Genomic DNA, 12160 nt, shown 5'->3' with positions numbered 1-12160 from the left:
ATATATACCTTTTGTGTTGCTAATAGAGTGTGTCTGTGGCTGAAGGTTTTTTTCGCCTCCCAAGAAACGAACCGCGATTTTTACATCACCCTCACCATCAATTGGCAGTGAGGGGTAGGATTGCATGCCAGTCAGCTCTTGCAGCCAATCAACAATGAGGGCCAGGGCCACTGCCCTCAGCCAATCAGAGGTAGGGGGTGCCCACCACACTCCAGCTGGAAAAATGGCTGCCAGCCCCAAGGTCTGCATGCACATTCAGACAGCAGCCACCTTCAGTTCAGTAGACCCCTAATTATGGGTGTTGTGTTGTACAACTGATTCCAGTGGGAGAAGACTATTGTTTCCTGTTCTGCTGCAATGTAAGGGTAGTGTTTGCCCTCTTCTGGCCCACACTTAAGAAATCTTTGACTAGGACAGTGGCTCTTACCTGCATTTTCCAGCCCCTTTGTTACATGATGAGTTAGATCACTCCTCTCTGAAGTCCTTGTCAATTCAGAGGGGCAGCTGCTAGCCCTCAGGTAAGCATACAAGACTAATACTATACTGTCTTCAGAAGATGAAAAAAGCTAAGTTCTGAGAGTGATCACAGGTCCCCACAGGGAGAGAGCTGGGTTTGTATAATTCATCTGGAGGGCTACAAGCAGACCCATGTCTTTGATTCATTTTTTTTCTCCTGAAAATAAATCCCTGAAGGTTTCCATTTCCTAGCCCTTTCTCCATCAAGTCATGTAGCCTTTGTTTACCCCAACTCTTCTATTCTGAAGCCGAAGCCTGCTGACTGACAACAAAAGACTTGGAATGAGAGTATGCAGGCACTCCTCCTTGGCCTAAACTATGTCACGCCACAAAACCAACTGCTGGAAAGTTACCTTTGAATTGTATTTGTTGAAATATATTTGTTGTGTGTTAAAGATTTTCAAATTTCTTAAAGAGATTCCTTTGCAGATAAATGGTGACAACCACTGGAACTGCATTTCCAGGGATTCTCACAACACTTATATTTTACATGGAACATATTTCTTTTGTAAAACTGAAACACTGACCAGCAGTTCACCCAAACTTTATCAACTGACTTGGATCATAGAACCACTAAGTTATATCTGTCAAGATACTGTATCACAGGATATATGGTAAGTAACTGGACTTTAACTGAGACCTTCAGACACTGGGCCAGACTGAAGTTGGCCCAGTGAAGCAAGTGACTCAGTTGAAACTAACTGGCATAGTTCTGTCAATGGGGCTACTCCCAATTTACATCAACTCATGATCTGGTCCACTAGATACTTTAGTAGACATACTATGGTAATTTAAAACACCATGACAAACTTTAGAAAATCAGGCAGACAGCTACAATGCACATCCTCTTCTAAATATCATGTAATTATGTAGCACACTGATCTTCAACGAGGCTGCTGCATTAACCTCTGCCCCTGTCATTAGGGAGAAGGTTTCTCTTGGCTGTGGAGACCTGGGGGAAGTAGCTTTATAAGGTTTAGTAAAAAGACACTGTACATGTTATAGATTTTACAACTGCTAAATTCTGAGCTTTGTAATCTACCTTCCTCCACCAACTTCACCCAGCACCAGCCTTCAGTAATTACTGTCACTCTGCCTCCTGCAGGAAGGCCTGCCTTTTTTAGCAGTCTAATGACTCACCGCCCACTATAGCAACTGGCATGTTCCTGCAGGTTGCACCACAAGTTCTAGTGGGAAAGATTTCAAGGGTGACACCAGGAAAATCCATGTCCTTGGAGAATTTTGCAGTTGCTCAGAGTGCGCAGCACTAAGCACAAAGCTCTTTGCATAAAGATCTGAGTTCTTGCAATTCAAATGGAGTCCTTTATTATTGCATACAGCTCTGTGCATGAAACACATGCAAGCTCCCCAATTTGCTCTGCCGAGCACCCCATGCCAGTACCAAGCAGTACCAAGTGGTGCGCCAACCCTCACGTGCTCTCAGGGTAGCTTTCTTGTTGCTGTCATTCAGCGATATCTTTTTAAGGGTACTGTGAGGTGCAAGATGGTGAGCACAGTAAGAAATAAAGACGTTTTTGAAGTGGGGTGCTGCTAAATTCAGAAGAGTGATGGAAGTACAACTACTAATTTTCCAAATATATTTTAACCACGAGCTGTCCAAAGAACACATAATCAATCTAAGTTTATTTACGACTACTAAATAAATACTGAATGACATTTCTTTTCTCAATATAGTGAAATAAATCTATTAGAAGCTTGCCAATGCTGTCATGAAGATGACAAATGAGACTTTGAAAAACATCTAATCCATCCCACATTTAAGTCTTTTGATATCAAACTAGTCTCCACTGTGACACCGAAGTACAAGGGAGACAATTCACTGCAAACACTTACTGAATTTATGAGGACTCCTCTCTTTCTGCTAACAAAAAGCATTCAACACAGCAAGTCTCACTAACTTCAGTAGATTATTTGACTAAATAAAGGGCTAAATTCTGTAAGATTTGTCCATATAAGGGGGGAAAAAGTTCTTCTTCTCAGTACAAAATCTCTGACTAAGGAAGCATAATGAAGCCTGTGTTTAAAAAGTATTCACACTGACTGTTCATCGTAAAGGTAATGTAGGCCGCACCCATGTGTGAGCTGACATTTGGTTTTCTGGGGACAACTAGCAGCAGCTTGCCTTGTGCCACTGCTTGTTGGCCCTGGAGAATACCTGTGCCGTGTACCCTCTGGTGTGCGGCAGGTTACCCTAGAAGGGGTAGGGAAAGAACGGTGCTGACCCCAACAGCTTTACCTGGGTTCCTGGGGCTGCAACATTGGTAATCCTGATGCATAGAGCCTGGCCAGCAGCCAGCATGGCTCCAGCTGGCCAGACTCATTTCGAGTGGTGCACGCTGCCCCCCCCACGTGCACCGCTCCACTTTATTTTCTCCTGCATTGTTCCCTTGCAGTGTAGAGAACAACTGAACATGTGGCGCACGTCTGTAGTGCCACATACTGCACGGCCACGCTTGACTGGACACAGCCATATTGTTTATCCTGAAAGCTGACGGATAACAAAACCTGAACTGTAATTTGCTAATTCAACACTTCTTTGCCTTTTAACTTAGATCCCAACAGGCCATTTTATATAGTACTTTATTATCTATGTTACAAAATGCTACTATCTAAACCTAAACTATTCTATAGAATAAAAGGATATGTCATTTGTTCTGTACATGTTGGCAGATTTATTTTAATACCTGCTTCTTCATATACATTCAAATACTATGCCTGCATCTTTTCAACAGTCACTAGAGAACCCCAAATATGACAGCTTTGTTGTCATCGTAAACGGATGAGTCTGTGCGACTGGTGAGTCAACCAACTACAAAGCTTTGATTGCACAAACATAAATGAATGAGATAATTAAAATCTGACTCCTAGAAAGAAGAATCTGATGTCTGTGATCCCAGCTCAATTTTACTCCCAAGGTACCTCATATGACATATTGTGAAGACTGATCACTAATCTACTCTAAAGCTCACAGCACAATATTATTATTATTATTATTTTTTAACTTTGAAGAACTCTATTTGCCAGACGCATCAGATGGGGGAAAAGCAAATGCTAAAAGATAAATAAATAAATAAATAAAAAAATTAAGACTTCTCATATTCCTCAAAAAAACCAAACAAGCCAAGACTTTCATTCTAATATTATAAAAGCCTAAGTCTGTCTGTCTGGCCAAAACACCTTTTTCGCACTCTGATTGACTGACGGAAACAGCCAATCGGAGTGCTCCCAAGTGTGGGGGAGTGCCACCATGATTCTGAAGGTGCGCCGAGGACCAGACAGAGGGCGGGGGCTCTTCCACCCCACTCCCTACAAGAGGCAGAACAGTGGCAGCATGGGGTGTTAGTTTGCGGCGCTCCATCCCAGCCCTCCCCACCCGCCCCCCCTGGCATTCTTGACAGGCAATTGGCTAGTTCCTTCATAATTAGCTCAGCTTTCACCAAAGTGGAATAAAACAAAAAAGTGTCCCCCAGAATAATGATTTCTTCAGTTCCTGCTTCTGCTGCCTTAACTTCCTTTAATTTCTAATGGACTCTTCCTAACAGTCCCCTTGCCAAGAGAGACACTTCCTCCACTACTATATCTTATGCATGGATGTCTTGTTTTTGCCCTCTGAGTAGCATGGCCTGGAAAGTCTTTAATATGTCACTGGTTTCTCGCTGTGCAGAGCCCTCCACAATTACCAGAAGCTATGTCCCTCAGGTTCACTTTACGATGGATCTAAGAAACACCCCCTGAGAAATATGAGAAGTCTTAATTCCCACTAAACTCAATAGGAATTGAAGATGCTCAGCCTCTCACAAGAGGCTGATTGAGATTTGTTACAACTGCCAAATCGTTACAGACTCCAAGCTTAACGTGAGATGTCCAATGAAGTAGACAAAATGCAGATTTTTTCTGTCTCTGGCTCCAAGGATTAGAAACTAGGTATGCATTCCCTACACCAATCAGTGCTGGTACAGCGTATATCTGAGAGATGCAATATAAGGATCAGCATTTTTGTAACAAATAATTTGTTTAGAGGCAAACAAAACCTTTAAGATGCATCAGTATACATCATAGAATTGGTAGTGATTTAATTCCCTACTTTTGCATGTGTGATAATTAGAAGATAACTAAGGCCATGTATAAGCACTGAATTTCCCAGTAGAGATGACAAGCGCAGAAGCATTCACTGAACTTTTCTTTCTGAGAGAACATGTTCCTTCTGAGAGAAGAACTTCCAGATCTCCAATCTGAAAGATCTCCCTTGCAAGATTTGTATGCACCTCTCCCAGTCTGGTTTGGGAGCAGACGGGTGTTTCTTAATTGTTCTTCTGTTCAGCTCCCGGCCACCAGGAGCCACGCAGAGGAGCAGCTAATCTTTGGCTCCCTGCCTACTCCTCAGACTGGAATCACCAATCTGAGGAGTGGGTAGGGCAAGGGCGGGCAATTATTTCACACGGAGGGCCACTTAACCAGTTTTGGCAGGCTGTCAAGGGCCACATGGGTAGCCTGCCCCTTGACAGGTGCCCCATCCCCGGTCACCATCTTGGGACCAATGTCCCAGAGCCAGCACTGGTGGGGTCCAAAGTGGGGTGCAGGCTGGGCTGGGCTGCACCAGCAGGGAGGGAGGGAGAGATGGCCCGGCTCCATAGAGCCCCTGCTAGTTGGGACCCCACGCTCCTGCCACCCTGCTCTGGGCCCCACCGGCACTGACCCCGGGAACACCAGTGCGGGCTCCCCGCCCACTCATACCCAGTGCCCTGCCAGCTCCACAGTACAGGTGGGGGGAAGCACACAGCCCCAACCCCCTGCTTGCAGCAGGGAAGAAGCTAGTGCTGAGCACAGGGAAAAGCAGCCCCTTGCTCACCCCATGGCTGGTGCTCACAGCCCACACAGGGCTGTCTGGAGCAGGCTGGGAGCAGGCTGGAGCAGGCTGGGAGCAGCTGCAGCACAGGGCACCAGCCACACGGTGAGTGAGGGGCTGCTCTTCCCTGTGCTCAGCACCAGCTTGGCAGTGGGGTCAGGTTACAAGGTGGTACTGAGCATGGGAGGAGGGGGAAACCAGCCCCTTGCCTGCTGTCTCACGCTGCAGCTGCTTGCAGCTGGACTGGGGCTGCCTGTGCCTGCTCCGGACAGCCCTGTGTGGGCTGCAAGCAGCTGCAGCAGGGAGCACTTGCCATGGGGTGAGCAAGGGGCCGCTTTTCTCCATGCAGGGAAGGAGCCCAGGGAAAAGCTGAGTGTGGGGGGGAAAAGTGGCCCTTTCCCCGCCCCATGGCCAGCCACTCACAGCCTGCACAGGGCTGTCCGGAGCAGGCACAGGCAGCCTCACATGGGCTGTGAGCCACAGGGCAGGGAAGGGGCAGCTTCCCCCCCAGTCCGCACTCCTTCCCTGCCTGGGGTCTCCCCCCTTTACCTGTGGCTCCAGCATGGGCAGCCACATGCTCCCAGGCCAGAAGCCCTGGCTGGGGCTTCCAGCTTGGGGGCTGGGGCAGGCAGGCCCTACTGTTGTTGGAACCCACCAGGCTTCCCCTGGGTCCTACTGCCCTCAGTTCCTGTTATTTTTGACAGGAACCAAGGGCAGAGAAATAATAATTTTCCAGATTTTTTAGGGGCCCCACGGGCCGGATAGAATGGCCTCACAAGCCGGATCCAGCCCACGGGCCATATTTTGCCCACTCCTGGGGTATGGGGTTTGCAGCATTACTCTTGGAGCTGTACAGAGAAGCAGCCCCCCACTGCTCCCCAGACCAGAGTCCCCAGTCTGAGGAGTGGGCTAAAGACTTTGCCCCACTGCTCAATCCTCCCAGGAATGAGAGGAGCAGGGCAGTTGCTGCTCCCCAAGCTTTCCCCAGACCAGGATCACCCTTGTTTCAGGAAGATGCGAAGAGCAGAGGGGAATGGGCAGTTGCAGGCTGATGCCTATATTGCTCCCATTCCCAGAATCATTTCTAGCAGTTAGAATTTTCCACTGCTAGAAATGAAAGACTGTCCATGGCCTTAAAAGTAAGGACCAAGATCTGAAATATAGCTCTTCTAAAAGTTGGCAATATGTTGTTCAGCCAGTATTATTTCTAGGACTTGTGACAAAAAAAAAATCCTTCCATTACAGTCTGCTCTTGTCTCACTGCAGCAGACTCTAGCTTAACTTTGATGCTGTGCAAATAATATGGATCTCTAGGAACAAGAGACCTCAGATGGAGTTTGTTTATTAGAAATACTCCATGTTTTCCCTCAATGATTTGCAGCACTCTTTATTATTACTATTCAGAAAAATTTGGAATGAGGTAAAAGCAATCTTTCCTTTAATTTCCAACAGCTGATGTCCCTGCTGCCACCCTGTATGAAAGTGGGTTATTCTTCTAATAGAGATGGCTTTTCCCTTTTCTTTGTGACACACCTGAAGTCTGCCAAACTTCTAAAGAAAATTAAAAGGGCCATTACATAAATTCATTATACAAACAAATATGTTTTCAGTTTTTCTGCTCATTAAAACTATCTAAGTTTTACAGTTACCATTTGACAGTCGGACTTAAGGCATACAAAACAGCAGTATGGGGCTCAGATCTACTCTCATATATACAAGTCAGTCTCCCACTGAAGCCACTAGCAGCTAGATCCATGTGGAAGCAGAAGAACTGGGCCTGGTGAACAATAACTCAGTTGGCTATCCTTAATTAAGGGATGGGAAAACTATATATTCCTGGCACAATATAAGGGCCAAATATCATTCATTACATAGCAGGCCTTTCTCAACATGTTTGGTGCACAAATAGTCAATGTTTGATAGTGGCATTATAATATGAATACAGTCATTTTAAGTGACTGGTCTTGTTCTGAACTATGAGACTTCATTAGAAATTCTGTTGAATTAGTAATCAGGTCTTTAGATTATGGTTGGTCAAAGCAAATAATAGCAGTGCAAATAATAATTTTTCCTTCATTTAAACACAGACACTACACCAGGGGTTAATAACCCCCACCACATGTGCTATAGCATGGCATTTGAGGCCATTTTGCAGGCCACACAGCCCAGGCTCCTAACAGTAGGCAGGCTGCAAACAGCTGCTTTGGAGTCCAGAGCCCTGACCCAGCTTTGTGGCCAGCAGTGGCTGCCCATGCACCTCAGGGTACATGGCAGGGAAGGGTCCTAGGGCAGTACAGCCCCAGCCCCTTCCCTGTCTTGCTCCCTGAAGCGTGCAGCTGCTGCCAGCAAGGAGCCGGGCTGTGGCTCCAGACCACAGGGCAGCTGCCAACGGACTCCAGCTGCCTGGTATGAGCAGCCCAGGCTCTGTGGCAGGTGACAGGGGCCTGCCCAGAAACCAGGCTGCTTGTAGCAGGCAGCTAGTCACAAGGCTGCAACTGGCTGCACCGGGGTCCAGAGCCCCAGCCCAACTCATTGCTGGCAGCAGCTGTATACATGCCACGGGGAGCACGTCAGAGATGGGGCTGGGGCTGCACTGCCACAACAAGGATCAGCCCTTCATGGCTCCCCTGCCATTCGTCCCTGGCACACCAACTTCTTCCAAATCCTGGATGGTGGGGTTTCAGCACTCGGCCCAAAAACGCTGCTGACCCCTGCACTATACCAATAAGAGAGAGAGAAGTTTTTGAGCATCCAAAGGGTAACATTTGTACTAGTATTTTTATTGGCAGACAAAAATGTGGATTTTTTTCTCCTTTACTCCAGGTAACATTTCCATGTTTGTACAGTTACCTGGTCTTTACTGTACTGATTTTCCCCCTACATTTCTTTAGATATATCATGAACTCAGAAATTCCCGCTTTAAAACTAATGTAGTGCTGTACACTGAGGATTATAATGTTTAAAAAGATAAGGAACACCCTTTTTTTTTTAAACGGAAAAAGCTGAGACTCCAATTGCCATGAGGTTGCTGAAAGAGATAATATAGATTTAAGTCTGTGATATCATAGTACACTTATGAGACAAAGCTCTGCACTTTGTTTGATCTCAGCGTTGCTTACTTCTTAGTTACCAAGCTCTCCAGGTGGCATTTATATTTAGATGAGGCAGAGGAGCTGAATACATGGGGGCCCGAGGGCCCTGGCCCTCTCTCAGGAAAAGGGCTGTTACCTGTAATTCATAAAACTTTCCACATGTCCATCATCCTAGCCCCCCTGCCCCTGCCCCTCCCAGCCAAAAATAAAAGTTAATGCTTATGGGACAAGCCATCTAGTGGAAACTCAGCTCTGGACATAGTTTGACTGATATTGGGCACATCTACATGAGACACTACGTCACTGTAGTGACAAGCTACAGCGCAGTAGCTTGTTACTATGGCGACATAGCATCAGCAGGCACGAACCGTGACACCAAAACTACTGCACAGTAGCAACAAGCTACTGAGCAGTACAATGGGAAAAAACCTATGCAGCGTCGGGACTGTGCAATAATGCCGGCCACTGAACAGTCATTTAGTAACAACTACATAGTCTGGCACACATATAGACGTGCCCCCTGAACTGCAGTTCCAGTCCAATTTACACATTAAATTGGAACATTTTATAAACAGGGTAGAGACACCCTTATTTTAACTAGATAACTTGATAAAATCCTGTTTATGCCATTCACAGGCCCTTAAATTTTATCACAGTCAGGTATATTATCTAAGAAGTTGCAGTTTATCTCATTTCAAAGCTCTGAACCCAAAATCAAACCTAATCCTGCAAAACAAGATGGCCAGGTTACCCAACACTTCATATTATCAAGACTCAAGTAGTTTTTTTCCAACACTTACTACTTGGACAATAAATTAAGTTAAAATTTTCCATGCCTTGGGCACAATTTAATTCTGGGCTTTGATTACTTGCAACGTTAAGAACGTTACTTACTTTTTGTAAGTAATTTTTTTAAATACGAGAGATCATAAACCTGTTTTTGTATCCATGCACTCTGTATGCTTCCCCGCTTAAAGGAAACACCACTACTGCTCAAGTCCAAAGCTTTCTAGGTCCCCCTGCAAAAAGAAATCCTGGCACATCTACCTTTGGTATTTATATTCTTACCAAAAAAAGCAGGGGAGGGAGAGAGGGGTAACATTTTAAAAGTGCCCAATATCACCTGCCTAATTCTGCTCCCAGTAAAGACAGTGTTTAAATTTTCACTTGACCTCAAGGAGAACAGAATTATGCCAGTGCTTTTGAAAACTCTACAGTAACATAATAGTGGGCTAGATACTCTGAAACCTATACACAAGTTATACTTGCTTTTTAACCTTTGGACCCCATTCATTTGTGAAGATCTGGAGCCCTGTAGACTCTGCAGATATACATTGATTCCGTCATTTTTACCCAGGCAAAAACCTCACACTACTCAATAAAATACAATTAGCTGGCAAGCAGATTGATATCGCATTCAGTTAATTGGGACAATTGCCAGGGAATAGATACAATGAGTATTTCAGAGACCCTAAGCAGACAATTAATGGCACATGTCGCCTGTTAAAACAGCATGCTTTCTGAGCTGATTGCAAGTTTATTTACAGTCGTCAACAACACCCAGTATACACTTTTCTCTGTGCACCTTCTCTGCCCACAACAGAAAGCTTTGCTATGACATTACAGCCGATAAATGAGTTAATACTTTCCTATTATGCTCTGCCCTCACTCTCACTTGAGCTCCGATTTTGCCATCTGTTACAAGCACTTTTGGCTTAGTGCCCAAAGGTCAGGAACAAAATAACCCATTCAGCACAAAGAAAGGCACGATAGAACAATGGGAGAAGAAAGGCTGAGATTTACAGGTTGCAGGTGTACAGCTACATGAATTTGTCCATAGTCAAACTGCTACACCCATAATTACTAAGCAGAACCATACCAAGTGTCACTAGCTGCAGCAGCATGCAGTTAAGAGATTATTAACAGATTATTAGCTATACCCTGAGTGGATACAAAGCACTGATTTCAGGCTCTAACCAGCCTCTTCTGCTGCCCCTAGCCAGGCAGTGTCATGGTAAAGAGCTGCTATCTGAGCAGAGCTTTCTAATTAAAAAGACTTAATGCTTTGCACAATGCTTATTTTTCAAGTTCTGCATGAAATAAAAATGAATATCTCCCAGCACAATGTTTTCCTCTGAGCCCTTGATAATTAGGGCACTCACTTAATTTTCACATTTTCTGTTTCTACAGGGGTGTGTGCCAATTAGGAAAATTCGACAGCTTTCCTGCCTCTCAAGTTTTTGAAAAATCCATGAAGCCAATGCAGAGCTGCCAGAAAGTTCCATTTATTTTACAACAAACATTAAATATTAAGATACCTATAAAAAGAGATAGAGTAAGAGCTGTATCAGTAAGAGATAGTAAGAGCTAGTATAAGGCAATGACTACACAACCATGAGTGGTATACATCCCATTCTGACCCCAACCCATAGAGGATATGGCTCTGTTACAGCTCACAGCTGGTTCCTTAGCTCTGGTTTCAGAGATAGCAGCTTTTGGAGGCGATGCCTCTCATTCAGTTCCTAGTAGCCAGGGGGATAGCTGTCAAACCCACACTGTCCAATACGACTGTAATTGGCCATGTGTAGGGGCACGAGGAGGTTTTTCACATTTTGTGATATCAAACTCAGTTTTGTGAAGAGAATCACTTGTGAAATGGACCAAATCTCGGACGACTGACACCCAGTCTAAATACCGGTCTAAACCTCCCTTGGTAACTGCAATGCTGAATGGCCCTGAAGCTTGTGGTATTATCTTGTCATTTAGCTATTCATATCTGCCTATCCTGTGTACACTCTACTGGTCTCAGTATGCTGCTGTGGGAAATCCCATGTCAGTCTTGTCACATGCACAGCACAAAAATAGGGCAGAACCTAATTTTGTGAAACAAGCTCCTGCTTACCACTGTATTTAAGCATGCACTTAATTTTAAGCATCTAAGCAGCACTACTAAGGTCCTATACTTAGTATCATGAAAAAAGCTTAATATGTTGAACTGAAATCATAAGCCATAGGAAATTCTAGCCCACATAGCTAAAGTTAAGTAAAAAAAAAAAATCAGGATTTATGTCCCTCAAGAAATTCCAGTATTTCACAATTGCTTTCTTCAGAATACATGAAATACAGAAACAAAACAGTTCAACTTTCCTACAGAGAATGTTTCAGTGAAATAAACTAAATTTTAAAAGTTTTCCATTTAGTCAACCTAAAAGTGCCAAAATGCCTTGTAAGAATTGCACTCTGGGTTTCTTATACCCTCATTCTTTCCTATAGACTAGTATCCCTAGCTGGGTTTTTTCATGCACAGTGACATCCTGTTAAATGGATACAAAGGAAGTAAACTGTGTGGGTGTGGCCCACATAATACATTGAGAGCTGCAAGTGTGGCCCATTATGGCAAACAGGTTGAGAACTGCTGATGTATAAATTACAGAACACAGGATTTTCCTGAATTAATTCTTGTCTGAACTCAAAGGACATTTTTACACATGCTGCGGGGGGGCGGGGGGGGGGGACTTTAATTACAGCAGATCAAAGAATAACTCTAATTAAAGCGCCTGAAGCATCTTGTATGTTCAGTATCTCACACATCAAAATGGCAGTGGTGCTTTAACTAAAACTTGTTCAATGAGCTGTGGTTAAAGTGCCCTGTTGGCGCAGTACAGGATAGGGCTGCGGACCTTGG

At 44.7% G+C, this 12160-nt stretch overlaps 1 long non-coding RNA gene across 1 annotated transcript in view; it reads right to left on the bottom strand.

Annotated features, from left to right (window-relative positions):
- The window catches only part of LOC109323041, a 27173-nt gene extending 15290 nt beyond the window's left edge, over positions 1-11883 (bottom strand). The window contains exons 1-2 of the long non-coding RNA XR_002104532.1: positions 11781-11883; positions 5582-5587 (exon numbers count right to left, since the gene is read on the bottom strand). This is a non-coding gene — a long non-coding RNA (uncharacterized LOC109323041). The remainder of the gene's footprint in view (positions 1-5581; positions 5588-11780) is intronic.
- Between the last annotated feature and the right edge of the window lie 277 nt (positions 11884-12160).

Source organism: Crocodylus porosus, unplaced genomic scaffold (assembly GCF_001723895.1).
Source record: "Crocodylus porosus isolate Cpor-Errol unplaced genomic scaffold, CroPor_comp1, whole genome shotgun sequence".
Taxonomy (NCBI): Eukaryota; Metazoa; Chordata; order Crocodylia; family Crocodylidae; genus Crocodylus; species Crocodylus porosus.
The sequence above is the reverse complement of the archived record's forward strand: the minus strand, read 5'-3'. Positions and strand labels throughout refer to the sequence as shown.